Source organism: Hordeum vulgare, chromosome 7H (genome assembly GCF_904849725.1).
Source record: "Hordeum vulgare subsp. vulgare chromosome 7H, MorexV3_pseudomolecules_assembly, whole genome shotgun sequence".
NCBI classification, from domain to species: Eukaryota; Viridiplantae; Streptophyta; class Magnoliopsida; order Poales; family Poaceae; genus Hordeum; species Hordeum vulgare.
In genome coordinates, this window is record NC_058524.1 from 137,514,522 (window position 1) to 137,528,914 (window position 14,393).

Here is a 14,393-nt window from a genome sequence, read left to right on the forward strand (position 1 = left end):
TGAAGCGCAATTAATCTACCTATCTAGGCATTTTAAATGAGGTCGGAAATGTCTTATAGCACCTCCGAAACGACCTCACAAGTTAATTTACAATTCTGTCCAGATCTGACTAATACTTTTAGTTAGTTGTTAAACAGAAAAACAAATAGGTTCACGTGATTCTATGCGTCATTTCAAGCAATCTTCACATAAAGAACATCTCCAACGGAGCTACCGATCAAAAGTTACAAGCATCGCAAGATATGATGGCATGAATGCAATATGTGTGCAACGGCGGTCACGAGCACTTCAAAACATACAAACAGCAAGAGAAAAAGAAACTACACGAGATTCTAAGCAAGTTTCATGTAGGACACGATCAAATTGGAGCTACAGTTCGAAAACTACGATTAAAACAAGAAATCTCTACAATCTGCCAAAATCAGCCACATAGCATTTTCTACGCCCCACAACTACGAGCTACCCAACTCCGATAAACCCAACCAAGTCATGGAACGAAAGAGGGCAAGACTCACTACTACAAACAACTAACAACAGCTACCATGGCAGCAAGGAGCACTAGGAAACGAAGACACAAAATGGCATCTCACACACTATTACAGACTTAGTGAAAATTACACCTCATGAAAATGCAGTTTTCGATCTGAAGCCATATTGACAGCATCAAAACATATAGCTACAGGATTCCAACTGGCATGAAAATTTACAGCATTCTTGAGAAACACAAGGGGTACAACTAACTCCATTGGACCAACCTCAAAAGAGCTATAGATCACAAGATGCAAGAAAGATAAGACAGCAACAAAATAATAACAGATCCCAGACTTAGAAATATTTCAGCTCCTCAAAATCAGCACTATTTCTAGCAACTTCAGGGCAAACAAAACACCCCTAAACATGCATTTCTGTTGCAACTAAAAATACCAGGGGCTAGTCTAAACATCTAAGAAAAACTCCCTAGTTGACAACTAATTCAAACGAGGCACGGAATAAATCCTACGAATTAATCAAAAGGGCAACATAGCAAAATATCTCGCAAACTAACTTACTCAAAAGCTAAAACTAGTTGCACAGAAAAATCCCAGGGATTTTTCTACCCCGAAAACATATAAAATATGTGGGGTTGCAACACAAAATATAGCCACATATAAATGCGGGAAAAATAAGCTATATACGGGAAAATAAACTTGAGGCAAATCCCTTCACGCAAAAATACAAATGACCACTCTAAAATGCATGGAAAAATGGTCCCTAAAACATGGGCATTTCTAATACGGCATACGGGCAATCCGGACACGCGCGAAAAATAAACTACGGGCAAAACATATTAGGTCAGCAAGTAAAACTATGCATTCGGCACGCTAAACGGTGTCAAACAAATGTGCAAGTTGCGAAAACATGTTCTACTCGCAAAACTACCCCAAAACCATATAAAATACGCCTCGATCCGATTTACGGTTTATAAACTACGGGCATTCTAAAATACGGATATTTCTGGAATTTAATTAAATTCCGAAAACTCCGAAATATACTAACGGGCCGAACAGCGGCGCAACATAGCAAAAAGAATGCGCTGGGCGGGGGATAATCTCACCTTGGTGGGCCTCGGGCCCACGAGGGGAGGCTGGTGGAGGCGGCTCTGGCGCTGCTGGGCCGGCTACTGGCGACCGAGCTGGGCCGCGGGCGACGCGGTCAACGCGAGCGGGACGACGCTCCTCGTCTCCCGACCTGGGGCTGCTGGCGGCGGCACCTGCCAGCGACAGGCACGGCGGGGCGAGGGAGGTCGAGGAGCGGCGGCGGCGGCCACGAACCCGACGGCGAGTGCATGGGAGGCCGGATCCGGTCGGGATCCACCAGATCCGGGCGTCGGAGGGCACTGGGCGGCGAGCACAGGAGCTTCGAGGCCATGGCGCGCGGCTGCTGGCCGGAGGAGGATGGCGCTGAGACGGGGCACCGCGGGCAGGAGGGGGTGAGGGCACCGGCGGGGTTGTGCACGGGCGGCGGGAACCTCAGGCGGCGCGGGCAGGCCGGCGGCTCGAGGCGCGGGAGGAGAGGCGCGGGGCTGGCTGCGGGAGCCTCGGCTCCAAGCGGCGGCGCGGACGAACCGGGCTCGGGCGGGCCCCAGATGGGTTTCGCGGGCCCGGCGGCTAGAGGGGGAGAGAGAGAGGTGGGAGGCTAGGGTTTGGTGGGGGCTGGGCGGAAAACGAGGAGGAGAGAGTGGTAGGCTGTCTAAAGAAATACCCGCGGACTATTTGTAGACAAATGGAAGGCTAGGTTAGCCGGAATTTCGTTCCGGATCAAACCGTGGGGTCGGATTCGAACGATTCCGCACGCGGGAACGGGTATGTGGCTGTGTAGAGGGGATATCCGGAGACGAGAGGGAGAATGGGCGGCGCGGCAATGATTTTTAAAACACCGACACACGTCCGACGGTAGACCGAATACGGTGCCGCTACGGTCGACCGTTCGGGTACCAGACGGACTCCGATCGCGACAAATATCGACAGGCGGCCTAACTATATTAAAATAAGACCGCACGTCAAATCTCAACTCAATCAGAGAAAGTTTTTACGCACACTTTTAAAACAGGGTTTCGACGGTGCCGCGGGCGCGTGCGTGTGCGGTCGGACTCAGAACGGACAACGACGAGAACCGGCAACTAACAACGGATGCAAGTTTTGAAAATTGGCGGCAACTGAGATGCCGATGCAATGCAGATGATGCAAAAGATGTGATGATGATGCGACAAAAGAAAATAGACACACGACGAAAACAGAAAGAAGGCGGAATCTTGTGGACGTCGGCATCGGGCTGTCACACAGTGCCTTCTCACCGAGTCTTGCAATGAATCAGCCGAGGGTTGCAAGGTAGCCTGTGAGCCTTTGTATGTCGTGTAGACTCTCTCGCTCCTTTATTCGGACTATAACACTAATGTTTTCACAGTTGGTGTCGATCCATGTTCGGAAATGAAGAAACCGAGCAACTTGCTGGCTGGCACGCCGAAAGTGCACTTCGCTGATTGAGCTTTATTCACAAGTGTTGTGGGTTCGCGAAGGTTTTGGCAAGGTCAGTCAGGAGGTCGGAACCTTTGCTAGACATCACCACAGTGTCATCCATGTATGCCTACATGTTCCGATTGGTCTGCTTTCGGAAGCATTTCTAGACCATGCGGTGGAAAGTAGCTCCGGTATTTTTAAGACCAAATGGCATAGCGATGTAGCAGAAACACCCGAATGGGGTGATGAAGGTTGTGTCTATTCCATCGGGGCCATACATTTGGATCTGGTGGTAGCCGGAGTACGGATCCAGGAACGACACACGTTCACATCCGGCAGTAGAATCCACTATTTGGTCTATGCGTAGTAAAGGAAAATGATCTTCCGTGTAGTCCTAATTGAGATGCTTGAAGTCAATACACATACAGAGTGAGTTGTTCTTCTTCGTCACCATGACGACATTGGTGAGCCACTCAGAGTGGTACACCTCGCGGATGAACTCGGCAGCTAGGAGCCGAGCGGTCTCCTGGTCAATCACCTTGCGCTTCTCGATAGAGAAGCGACTGATACGTCAATATTGCATCATGTTTTCCTACTATTATTTATAGTGTTTTCATTCAATGTAACACTTTATGGAGTAATTCTAATGCCTTCTCTCTCAAAATATGCACCAGAGGGGGCAACCTAGGTGCCCACTAGGCACCACGGCGTGACTACCCCCCTGGCGTGCCCTGGTGGGTAGTGGGGCCCCTGGCCAGCCTCCGGTGCCCATATTCTGTTACATAATCCCATTTTCCCTAGAAAAAAATCAAGAGAGGACTCTCGGGTGGGAGCGTCGCCATCTCGAGGCAGAACTTGGGCGGGAGCACTTTTGCTCTCCGGTGGAGCGTTTCCGCCGAGGATACTTCCCTCCGAGAGGGGGGAATCAAAACCATCGTCATCACCAACAACCCTCTCACCTTGGCAGGATCAATCCTCATCAACATCTTCACCAATACCATCTCATCTGAAAACCCTAGTTCATCTCTTATGTTCAATCTTTGTATCAAAACCTCATATTGGTACATGTGGGTGACTAGTAGTGTTGATTAAATCTTCTAGTTGATGCTAGCTGGTTTATTTGGTGGAAGATTAAATATTTAGATCCATTATGCTATTTATTACCCCTCTGAGCTTCAGCATGAATATGATTTATGAGTAGTAGCTTTTGTTTGTTGAGTACATGGAACATGTCTTGTCATAAGTAATCATGTGAATTTGGTATTAATTCGATATTTTGATGATGTGTATATTGTGATTCCCTTAGTGGTGTTATGTGAACGTCGACTACATGACACTTGACCATATTTGAGCCTAAGGTAATGCATTGTGGAGTAGTTATTATATGATGGGTTGCTAGAGTGATAGAAGCTTCAACCCTAGTTTTTGCGCTATTCCGTAAGGGGCTGATTTGAATCCATATGCTTAATGTTATGGTTAGATGTTATCTTAATTCTTCTTTGATAGTTGCGGATTCTTGCGAGAGGGGCTAATCATAATTGGGAGGCTTGTTCAATTAAGAACATCACCCAAGCACCGTTCCACCCACATAACAAATTATCAAAGTAGCGAACGTGAATCAAACAAACATGATGAAAGTGACTAGATGAAATTCCCATGTGTGCTCAAGAATTCTTTACTTATTACGAGAGATCGTTCTGACCTGTCCTTTGCTACAAAAAGGATTGAGCTACCTTGCTTCACATTTTTTACCATTATTATTACTTGCTCGTTTAAAATTATGGTTCTACCAAACTATCTGTTAGTACCAATTTGAGTGCATGCAGAAAATACCTTGCTGGAAACCACTTGTCATTTCCTTTTGCTCCTCATTAGGTTCGACACTCTTACTTATTGAAAGTACTATGATTGATGCCCTATATGGTTATGAAGACTCTTTTCTAGCGTCGTTGTCGGGGAGTGATGCGCTTTTGGTGAGGGGAAATTGGTAAGGAATAAATTATATTACGTGCTTAAATTTACGGTTACTTGCTACTATGGAAAACAATCCTTTGAGGGGTTTGTTCGGGGTTTCTTCACCTCGAGCGGAAGCACAAAGAGTAGCTCCTTAACCTACTGCACCTACTGAAAATATTTGTTATTAGATTCCTTCGGGTATGATAGAGAAATTATTAGCTAATCGTTATGCGGAGAGGGACACCACATCCTAATATGCACCTAATCTATGTGGATGAGGTTTGTGGATTATTTAAGCTTGCAGGGTTACCCGGAGATGAATTTAAGAAGAAGGCTTTCCCTCTATCTTTGGGGGGATCATTTACATGGTATAGACTATGTGATGATATTGGTGCTTGGGACTAGAATCGATTGAAATTTGAATTTCATCAAAAGTTTTATCATATGCATCTAGTTCATTGTGATCAGAATTATATATATAATTTTTTGCCTCGTGAAGGAGAAAGTACCGCTCAAGCTTGGCGAGGCTTAAATACATGATGTATACATGTCCCAATCATGATCTCTCAAGGGAAATTATGTTACATAATTTTTATGCTCGGTTTTCTCATGATAATCAAACCATGCTCGGTTCTTTTTCGATTGGCTCTTTTACGAAGAAAATTGCTTAATTAAGGTGGGGCCTTCTTGAAAGATTTACTGGATTAGTGAAAGAATTGAAAGTAACTATGAAGATTGGGAACTCGAAAAAGGTAATGAGTCACGTATAACACTTAAGTTCAATTGTGTTAAATCTTTAATGGATATTGATGATTTCCACAAGTTCAGCAATAAATATGAACTTGACTCTGAGATAATAGCCTCTTTTTGTGAATCATTTGCTACTCATGTTGATCTCCCTAAGGAGAAATGGTTTAAATTTCATCCACTTGTTAAATAAAATATTGTGGAGCCAGTTCTAATTAAAGACGAAGCTATCATTTACAATGTTGATCCAGTTTTGTCTGCTGCTTATATTGAAAAAACACATTTCCCTGTAAGGATAAAGGAACATGCTATGGTTTCAACCATGGTTAACAAAAGTAATATTAGAGCACCTAGGCCATCTGAACAAATTAATGTAGAACCTAGTATTGCTATGGTTAAGGATCTCTTGGTTGATAACATTGATCGGCATGTTATTTATTACTGTGATGAAGCTAATAGAATTGCCAAACCATATACTAAATATAAGAATAAATGTGTTGTTGACATGCCCATTGCCTCCGTTAAAGTAGGAGATCACTGTTATCATGGCTTATGTGATTTGGGTGCTAGTGCTAGTGCTATCCCTTTTACTTTATACCAAGAAATTCTGAATGATACTGCACCTGCTGAAATAAAAGATATTGATGTCACTACTAAACTTGCAAACAGAGATACTATCACATCACATGGGATTGTTAGAGATGTTGAAGTCGTGTGTGGCAAAATAAAATACCCAACTGATTTTCTAGTCCTTGATTCTCCACAAGATGATTTCCGCCATAATATTTGATAGACATTTATTGAACATTGTTAATGCTAAGATAGATTGCACTAAATAAATTGCGAGTGTTAATTTTGGTGATGTATCTCATGAGTTTAATTTCTCTAAGTTTAATAGGCAACCTCATGATAAAGAATTGCCTAGCAAGGATGAAATAATTGGTCTCGCTTCTATTATCGTACCACCTACTAAAATGTTTCTAACAATATTTGCTAGACCATGATAATGATATACACTTGCATGAAAAAAATGAAATAGATAAGATGTTCTTTGATCAACAACCTATCCTTAGACACAATTTTCTAGACCATGATAATGATATGCACTTGCATGAAAAAAAAAACTAAGAGTCCCTCCTCCACCTAAAGGTGATCCTATGTTTCAATTCAAACAATTACCTAATACTTTGAAATATGTTTATCTTAATGAGAAGAAGATATAGCATGTTATTATTAGTGCTAACCTTACAAAGCATGGAGAAAAGAGATTATTAAAAACTGCAAGGAAGCACTGTGCTGCTATTTAATATACTCTTGATGATCTTAAGGGCATCATTCCCACTCTGTGTTAGCACAAGATTAATATGGAATCATATGCTAAACCAGTTGTTGATCACCAACAACGATTAAGTTCTAAGGTTAAGGAAGTGGTAAGAACTGAAATATTAAAGCTCATGGAAGCAGGTATAATTTATCCTATAGCTAGTAGTAGGTGGGTAAGTCATGTTCATCGTGTCCCTAAAAAAGGAGGTATGACTATTGTTCCCAATGATAAAAATGAACTTATCCCATAAAGCATTGTGACTAGTTATAGAATGGTTATCGATTCTATAAAATTAAATAAAGCCACTAGAAAAGATCATTACCCTTTACCTTTTATTGATGAAATGTTAGAAAGATTATCTAAGCACACACACTTTTTCTTTCTTGATGGATATTCTGGTTTCTCTCAAATACCTATATCAGAACCCGATCAAGAGAAACCCACCTTTACTTTTCCTTTTGGAACTTATGCTTACAGACGTATTCCTTTTGGTTTATGCAATGCACCTGCTACCTTTCAAAGGTGTATGCTCCAATATTTCCAATTTTTGTAAAAAGATTGTTGAGGTTTTCATGGATGATTTTTCCATTTACAGAACTTATTTTGATGATTGCTTAAGCAACCTTGATCGAGTTTTGTGGAGATGTGAACAAACAAATCTTGTCTTGAATTGGGATAAGTGTCACTTTATGGTGAATGAAGGTATTGTCTTGGGCATAAAATTTCTGAACGAGGCATTGAAGTGGATAAGCCCAAAGTTAATGCAATTGAGCAAATGCCATGTCCTAAAGATATTAAAGGTATCTAAAGCTTCCTTGGTCATTCTGGTTTCTATAGGAAGTTTATTATATACTCCCTCCATCCCAAAATAAGTGTCTTAAGCTTAGTACAACTTTATACTAGAGCTAGTATAAAGTTGAGACAGTTATTTTGGGACGGAGGGAGTACTTCTCTAAAATTTCTAGGCCTCTTACTAATATCTTGCAAAAGGATGTTCCATTTGTTTTTTATGTCTAGAATCCTTTGATACACTTAAGAAAGTATTAACTTCTGCACCTATCATTCAACCACGTGATTGGAACTTGTCCATTGAAATTATGTGTGATGCTAACGATTATGTCATTCGTGTTGTTCTAGGATAAAGAGTTGATAAGAAATTAAATGTTATCCGTTATGCTAGTAAGACTCTAAACAATGCTCAAAGAGATTATGCTACTACTTAGAAAGAATTTCTAGCAGTTGTGTTTGCTTGTGATAAATTCAGATCTTACATATTTGATTCTAAAGTAATTGTTCACATCGATCAAGCCGCTATTAAATACATGATGGAAAAGAAAGATGCTAAACCTAGACTCACTAGGTGGGTTCTTTTGCTACAATAATTTGATTTACATATCACTAATAGGAAGGGAGTTGATAACTTGTCTAGGTTAGGAAATATTGTTGATGGCCCACTACCTATTTATGATAGCTTCCTCGATGAACAACTAGCTGTCATAAATGCTTCTCGTAATACTCCTTGGTATGTAGACTATGCTAATTATATTGTTGCTAAATTCATGATAACTAGTTTTACATACCAACAAAAGAAAAAAATCTTGATTGATTTAATACATTACTTTTGGATGACCCACATCTTTATAAAGGAGTAGTTGTCATTATTAAACATTGTATACCTGAGCATGAATAGGAACAAATCCTGCGGAAATGTCATTCCGAAGCCTATGAAGAACACCATGCGGGAGATAGAACTACACACAAGGTATTACAATTTGGTTTTTATTGGCCTACTCTTTTCAAGGATGCTCGTAAGTCTATTTTATCTTGTGATGAATGTCAAAGAGTTGGTAATATTGGTAGACATCGGGAAATGCCCATGAACAATTCACTTGTTATTGAACCATTTGATGTTTGGGATTTTGATTAGATGGGACCTTTCCCTCCCTCTAATGGGTATACACATATTTTGATTGTTGTTGATTATGTTACTAATGTTGGGGAACAATGCATGGGAAACAAAAAAATTCCTATGTGCAAACACGGCCTATCCACGGTGATGACCATCTACGAGAGGAGAGATTGGTGACGCATTCACATCATGAATCCATCAAGCGATGGTGAAGTAGCAGCCCGAGTCATCTGGCGGCACGACGGCGTGGTGAGGTGTTGGTGGTGAGAGCTCAGCGGGGCTTCGTCATGGGGTTTTGGAGGAGGGAACTACGAGGGAGAGGAGGGGCAGCGTTGCGGCAAGATTGTCGTGTGGTTGCCCTCTCTCTACCTCTCTATATATAGGGGGAGGGACAGGGGAGGGCGCCCTAGGTTTTCCCCCTAGGATCCGGCAGCCAAGGGAGGGGAGAGACGGAGACTAGGGTTAGGGTGGCCCCTCCACTTGGGTGCCTTGTCACCCAAGTGGTGATGGCGGCGCCCCAAGGAGGCCCACCCCCCTTCGTCCAAAGTGGGTTAGGGAGAGGGGCTGCACTGCCCCCTCTCCTTGGACCATGAGGCCCCCCAACAATTGGTGGGGCCTCCTGAAACCCCTTTCGGCACTCCAAGAATCCCTCGGTGCACCTTGGAACATTTTCGGACTCCGATGACCTTTATCCTATATATCAATCTTCACCTGCGTATTATTCCGGAGTTCCTCGTCACGTTTGGGATCTCTCATGGGACTCCTAACAACCTTTGGTCACCAACACAATGACACAATTATGCTTATATCATCATAGAACCTTAAGTGTGTAGACCCTGCGGGTTCGAGAACTATGTAGACATGATCGAGACAATCTCTGGTCAATAACCAATAGCGGGACCTGGATGCCAATATTGGTTCCTACATATTCTACGAAGATATTTCATCGGTTGAACCTAGATGTCAAGGATTCAATCAATCTCGTATGCTATTCCCTTTTTCCAGCGGTATGTTACTTGCACGAGATTCGATCGTCGTTATCTCCATACCTAGCTCATTCTTGTTATCGGCAAGTCTATTTACTCGTTCCGTAATACAAGATCTTGTGACCAACTCCTTAGTCACATTGCTTGCAAGCTCATTGTGATGTTGTATTACTGAGTTGGCCCTGAGATACCTCTCCATCATACGGAGTGACAAATCCCAGTATCGATTCATGTCGACCCAACAGACATCCTCGGAGATACCTGTAGAGCACCTTATAGTCACCCAGTTATGTTGTGACGTTAGATACACACAAGGCATTCCTATGGTGTCCGGGAGTTGCATGATCTCATGGTCATAGGAACACATGCTTGACATGCAGAAAACAGTAGCAGTAAACTGACACGATCATATGCTACGTTTATAGTTTGGGTTTTGTCGATCACATCATTCTCCTAATGATGTGATCTCGTTATCAAATGACATCTCATGTATATGGTCAGGAAACCTTGACCATCTTTCATCAACGAGCTAGTCCATTAGATGCTTACTAGGGACAGTGTGTTGTCTATGTATCCACACATGTATTTGAGTTTCCAATCAATACAATTCTAGCATGGATCATAAACGATTATCTTGAACAAGGAAATATAATAATAATTACTTTATTATTGCCTCTAGGTCATATTTCCAACAATCTCCCACTTGCACTAGAGTCAATAATCTAGCTCACATCACTATGTGATTTACATTGTATTGAATCTAACACCCATAAAGCTCTGGTGTCGGTCATGTTTCGCTCGTGGAAGAGGCTTAGTCAACGGGTCTACAACATTCAGATCCGTGAGCACTTTGCAAATATTTATGTCCTCCTCCTTGATGTAATTGCGGATGGAATTGAAGCGTCGCTTTATGTGTCTGGTCCTCTTGTGAAACCTCAGTTCCTTGGCTAGAGCAATGGCACCAGTGTTGTCATAGAGCAGAGTCATTGGATCCAATGCACTAGGCATAGCTCCAAGATCTGTCATGAAATCCTTCATCCAGACACCTTCTTTAGCTGCCTCCGAGGGAGCTATGTACTCCGCTTCGCATGTAGAATCAGCTACCATGCTTTGCTTGGAACTACACTAGCTTACCGCACACCCATTGAGAATATATATGTATCCCGTTTGCGACTTATAGTCATCCGGATCAGTGTCAAACATTGCATCGACGTAACCCTTTACGACAAGCTCTTGATCACCTCCATATACGAGAAACATTTCCTAAGTCCTTTTCAGGTACTTCATAATATTCTTGACCGCTGCCGAGTGTTCCATTCCTGGATCACTTTGAAACCTTCTTGCCATACTTATGGCAAGGCTGACATCAGGTCTTGTGCACAGCATTGCATACATGATAGAGCCTATGGCTAAAGTATAGGGGACGACACTCATCTTTTCTCTACCTTCTGTAGTCACTGGGCATTGAGTCTTACTCAACTTCACGTCTTGCAACACAGGCAAGAAGCCTTTCTTGGACTAATCCATTTTTGAACTTCTTCAAAACTTTGTCAAGGTATGTGTTGTGTGAAAGTCCTATTAAGTGTCTCGACCTATCTCTATATATCTTGATGCCTAATATGTAAGCAACTACTCCTAGTTCCTTCATTGAAAAACTCTTGTTCAAGTGATCCTTTACGCTTCACAAAAATTCTATATTGTTTCCAATCAGCAATATGTCATCCACATATAGTATTAGAAACGCTATAGAGCTCCTACTCACTTTCTTTTAAATACAAGCTTCTCCTTAAACTTGTATAAACCCAAACGCTTTGATCACCTCATCAAAACGCTGATTCCAACTCTGAGATGCTTGCACCAGTCCATAAATGGATCACTGGAGCTTGCACACTTTGTTAGCATTCTCTCGATCGACAAAACCTTCCGGTTGCATCATATACAACTCTTCCTTAAGGAAACCGTTAAGGAACACTGTTTTGACATCCACCTGCCAAATTTCATAATCAAAAAATGCAGCTATTGCTAACATGATTCTGACGAACTTAAGCATCGCTACGGTGAGAAAGTCTCATCGTAGTCAACTCCTTGAACTTGTGAAAAACCCTTTGCCACAAGTCAAGCTTTATAGATGGTGATATTACCATCGGCGTCCATCTTCTTCTTAAAGATCCATTTATTCTGAATGGCCTTTCGCCCTTGAGGTAATTCTTCCAAATTCCACACTTTGTTTTCATACATGGATTCTATCTCGGATTTCATGGCCTCTAACCATTTCTTGGAATCCGGGCCCACCATCGCTTCTCCATACCTTGTAGGTTCATCATTGTCCAACAACATGACTATTAAGACAGGGTTACCGTACCACTGAGGAGCGGTGCATGCCCTTGTCGACCTACAAGGTTCGATAGCAACTTGGTACGAAGCTTCATGATCATCATCATTAGCTTACTCTTCAATTGATGAAGACTCCAGAGAAACAACTTTCTGTGATGCACTACTCTCCGGTTGAAGTGAAGGTTCAACAACCTCATCAAGTTCTATCTTCCTCCCACTCAATTCTTTCGAGAGAAACTCTTTCTCAAGAAATGTTCCATTTTTAGCGACAAACACTTTGCCTTCAGATCTGAGATAGAAGGTGTACCCAACTGTCTCTTTTGGGTATCCTATGAAGACGCATTTCTCCATTTGGATTCCTGCTTTTCAGGTTGAAGCTTTTTGACATAAGCATCACATACGCAAACTTTAAAAAACGACAACTTTAGTTTCTTACCAAACCACAGTTCATATGGCATCGTCTCAACGGATTTTGATGGTGCCATGTTTAAAGTGAATGCAAATGTCTCTAATGCATAGCCCCAAAATGAAAACATCAAATCGGTGAGAGACATCATAGAATGTACCATATCCAATGAAGTACGATTACGACGTTCGGACACACCATTGCACTATGGTGTTCCAGGCGGAGTCAATTGTGAAACAATTCCACATTGTCTTAAGTGAGTGCCAAACTCATAACTCAGATATGCTCCTCCTCGATCAGATCACGGTAATTTGATCTTCTTGTTATGATGATTCTCCACTTCACTCGGAAATTGCTTGAATTTTTCAAACGTTTCAGGCTTGTGTTTCATTAAGTAAATGTAACCATATCTACTCAAGTCATCGGTGAAGGTGATAAAATAACGATATCCACCGCGCGCCTCAATGCTCATCGAACCGCACACATCTGTATGTATGATTTCTAATAAGTCACTTGCTCGCTCCATTGTTCCGGAGAAAGGAGTTTTGGTCATCTTGCCCATGAGGCATGGTTCACATGTATCAAGTGATTCAAAATCAAGTGACTCCAAAAGTCCATCATCATGGAGTTTCTTCATGTGCTTTACGCCAATACGATCCAAGCCGCAGTGCCATAAGAAAGTGGTACTATCATTATCAACTCTACATATTTTGGCATCAATGTTATGACCATGTGTGTCATTACTATGGAGATTTAATAAGAATAAACCCATCACATTGGGTGCATGACCATAAAAGATATTACTCGTATAAATAGAACAACCATTATTCTCTGTTTTAAGTGAGTAACCATCTCACAATAAACAAGATCCAGATATAATGTTCATGCTTAACATAGGCACAAAATAACAATTATTCAGGTTCATCACTAATCCCGATAGTAACTGAAGTGAGAGTGTGCCGACGACGATCACATCAACCTTGGAACCATTTCCCACGCGCATCATCACTTCATCATTCATCAACCTCCGTCTATTCCATAGTTCCTGTTTTGAGTTGCAAATGTGAGCAACCGAACCGGTATCAAATATCCAGGCACTACAACGAGAGTTGCTGAGGTACACATCAATAACATGTATATCATATATACCTTTTTTGGCATTGGCAGCCTTCTTGTCTGCCAGATACTTGGGGCAGTTCCACTTCCAGTGACTAGTCCCCTTGCAATGATAGCACTCAGTTTATGGCTTGGACCCAGCCTTGGGTTTCTTCACGGGAGGGGCAACAGCTTTGCCACTCTTCTTGAAGTTACCTTTCTTGCCCTTGCCATTTTTCTTGAAACTGGTGGTCTTATTTACCATCAACACTTGATGTTCCTTCTAGATTTCTGACTTAGCAATTTTCAGCATCGCAAATAGCTCGGCGACTGATTTATTCATCCCTTGCATGTTGTATTTAAACACAAAGCTTTTGTAGCTAGGTGGCAGTAATTGGAGAACTCTATCAGTGATTGCCTCTGGCGGGAGAACAATTCCCAACTCAGCCAGGCGGTTGGCATACCCAGACATTTTGAGTACATGCTCACTGACAGACCCGTTCTCCTCCATCTTGCAAGCAGAGAACTTATCAGAGGTCTCATACCTCTCGATCTGGGTATTCTTCTCAAACATAAACTTCAATTCCTATTACATCTCATATGCTCCATGACGATCAAAACGTCTTTGAAGTCCCGGTTC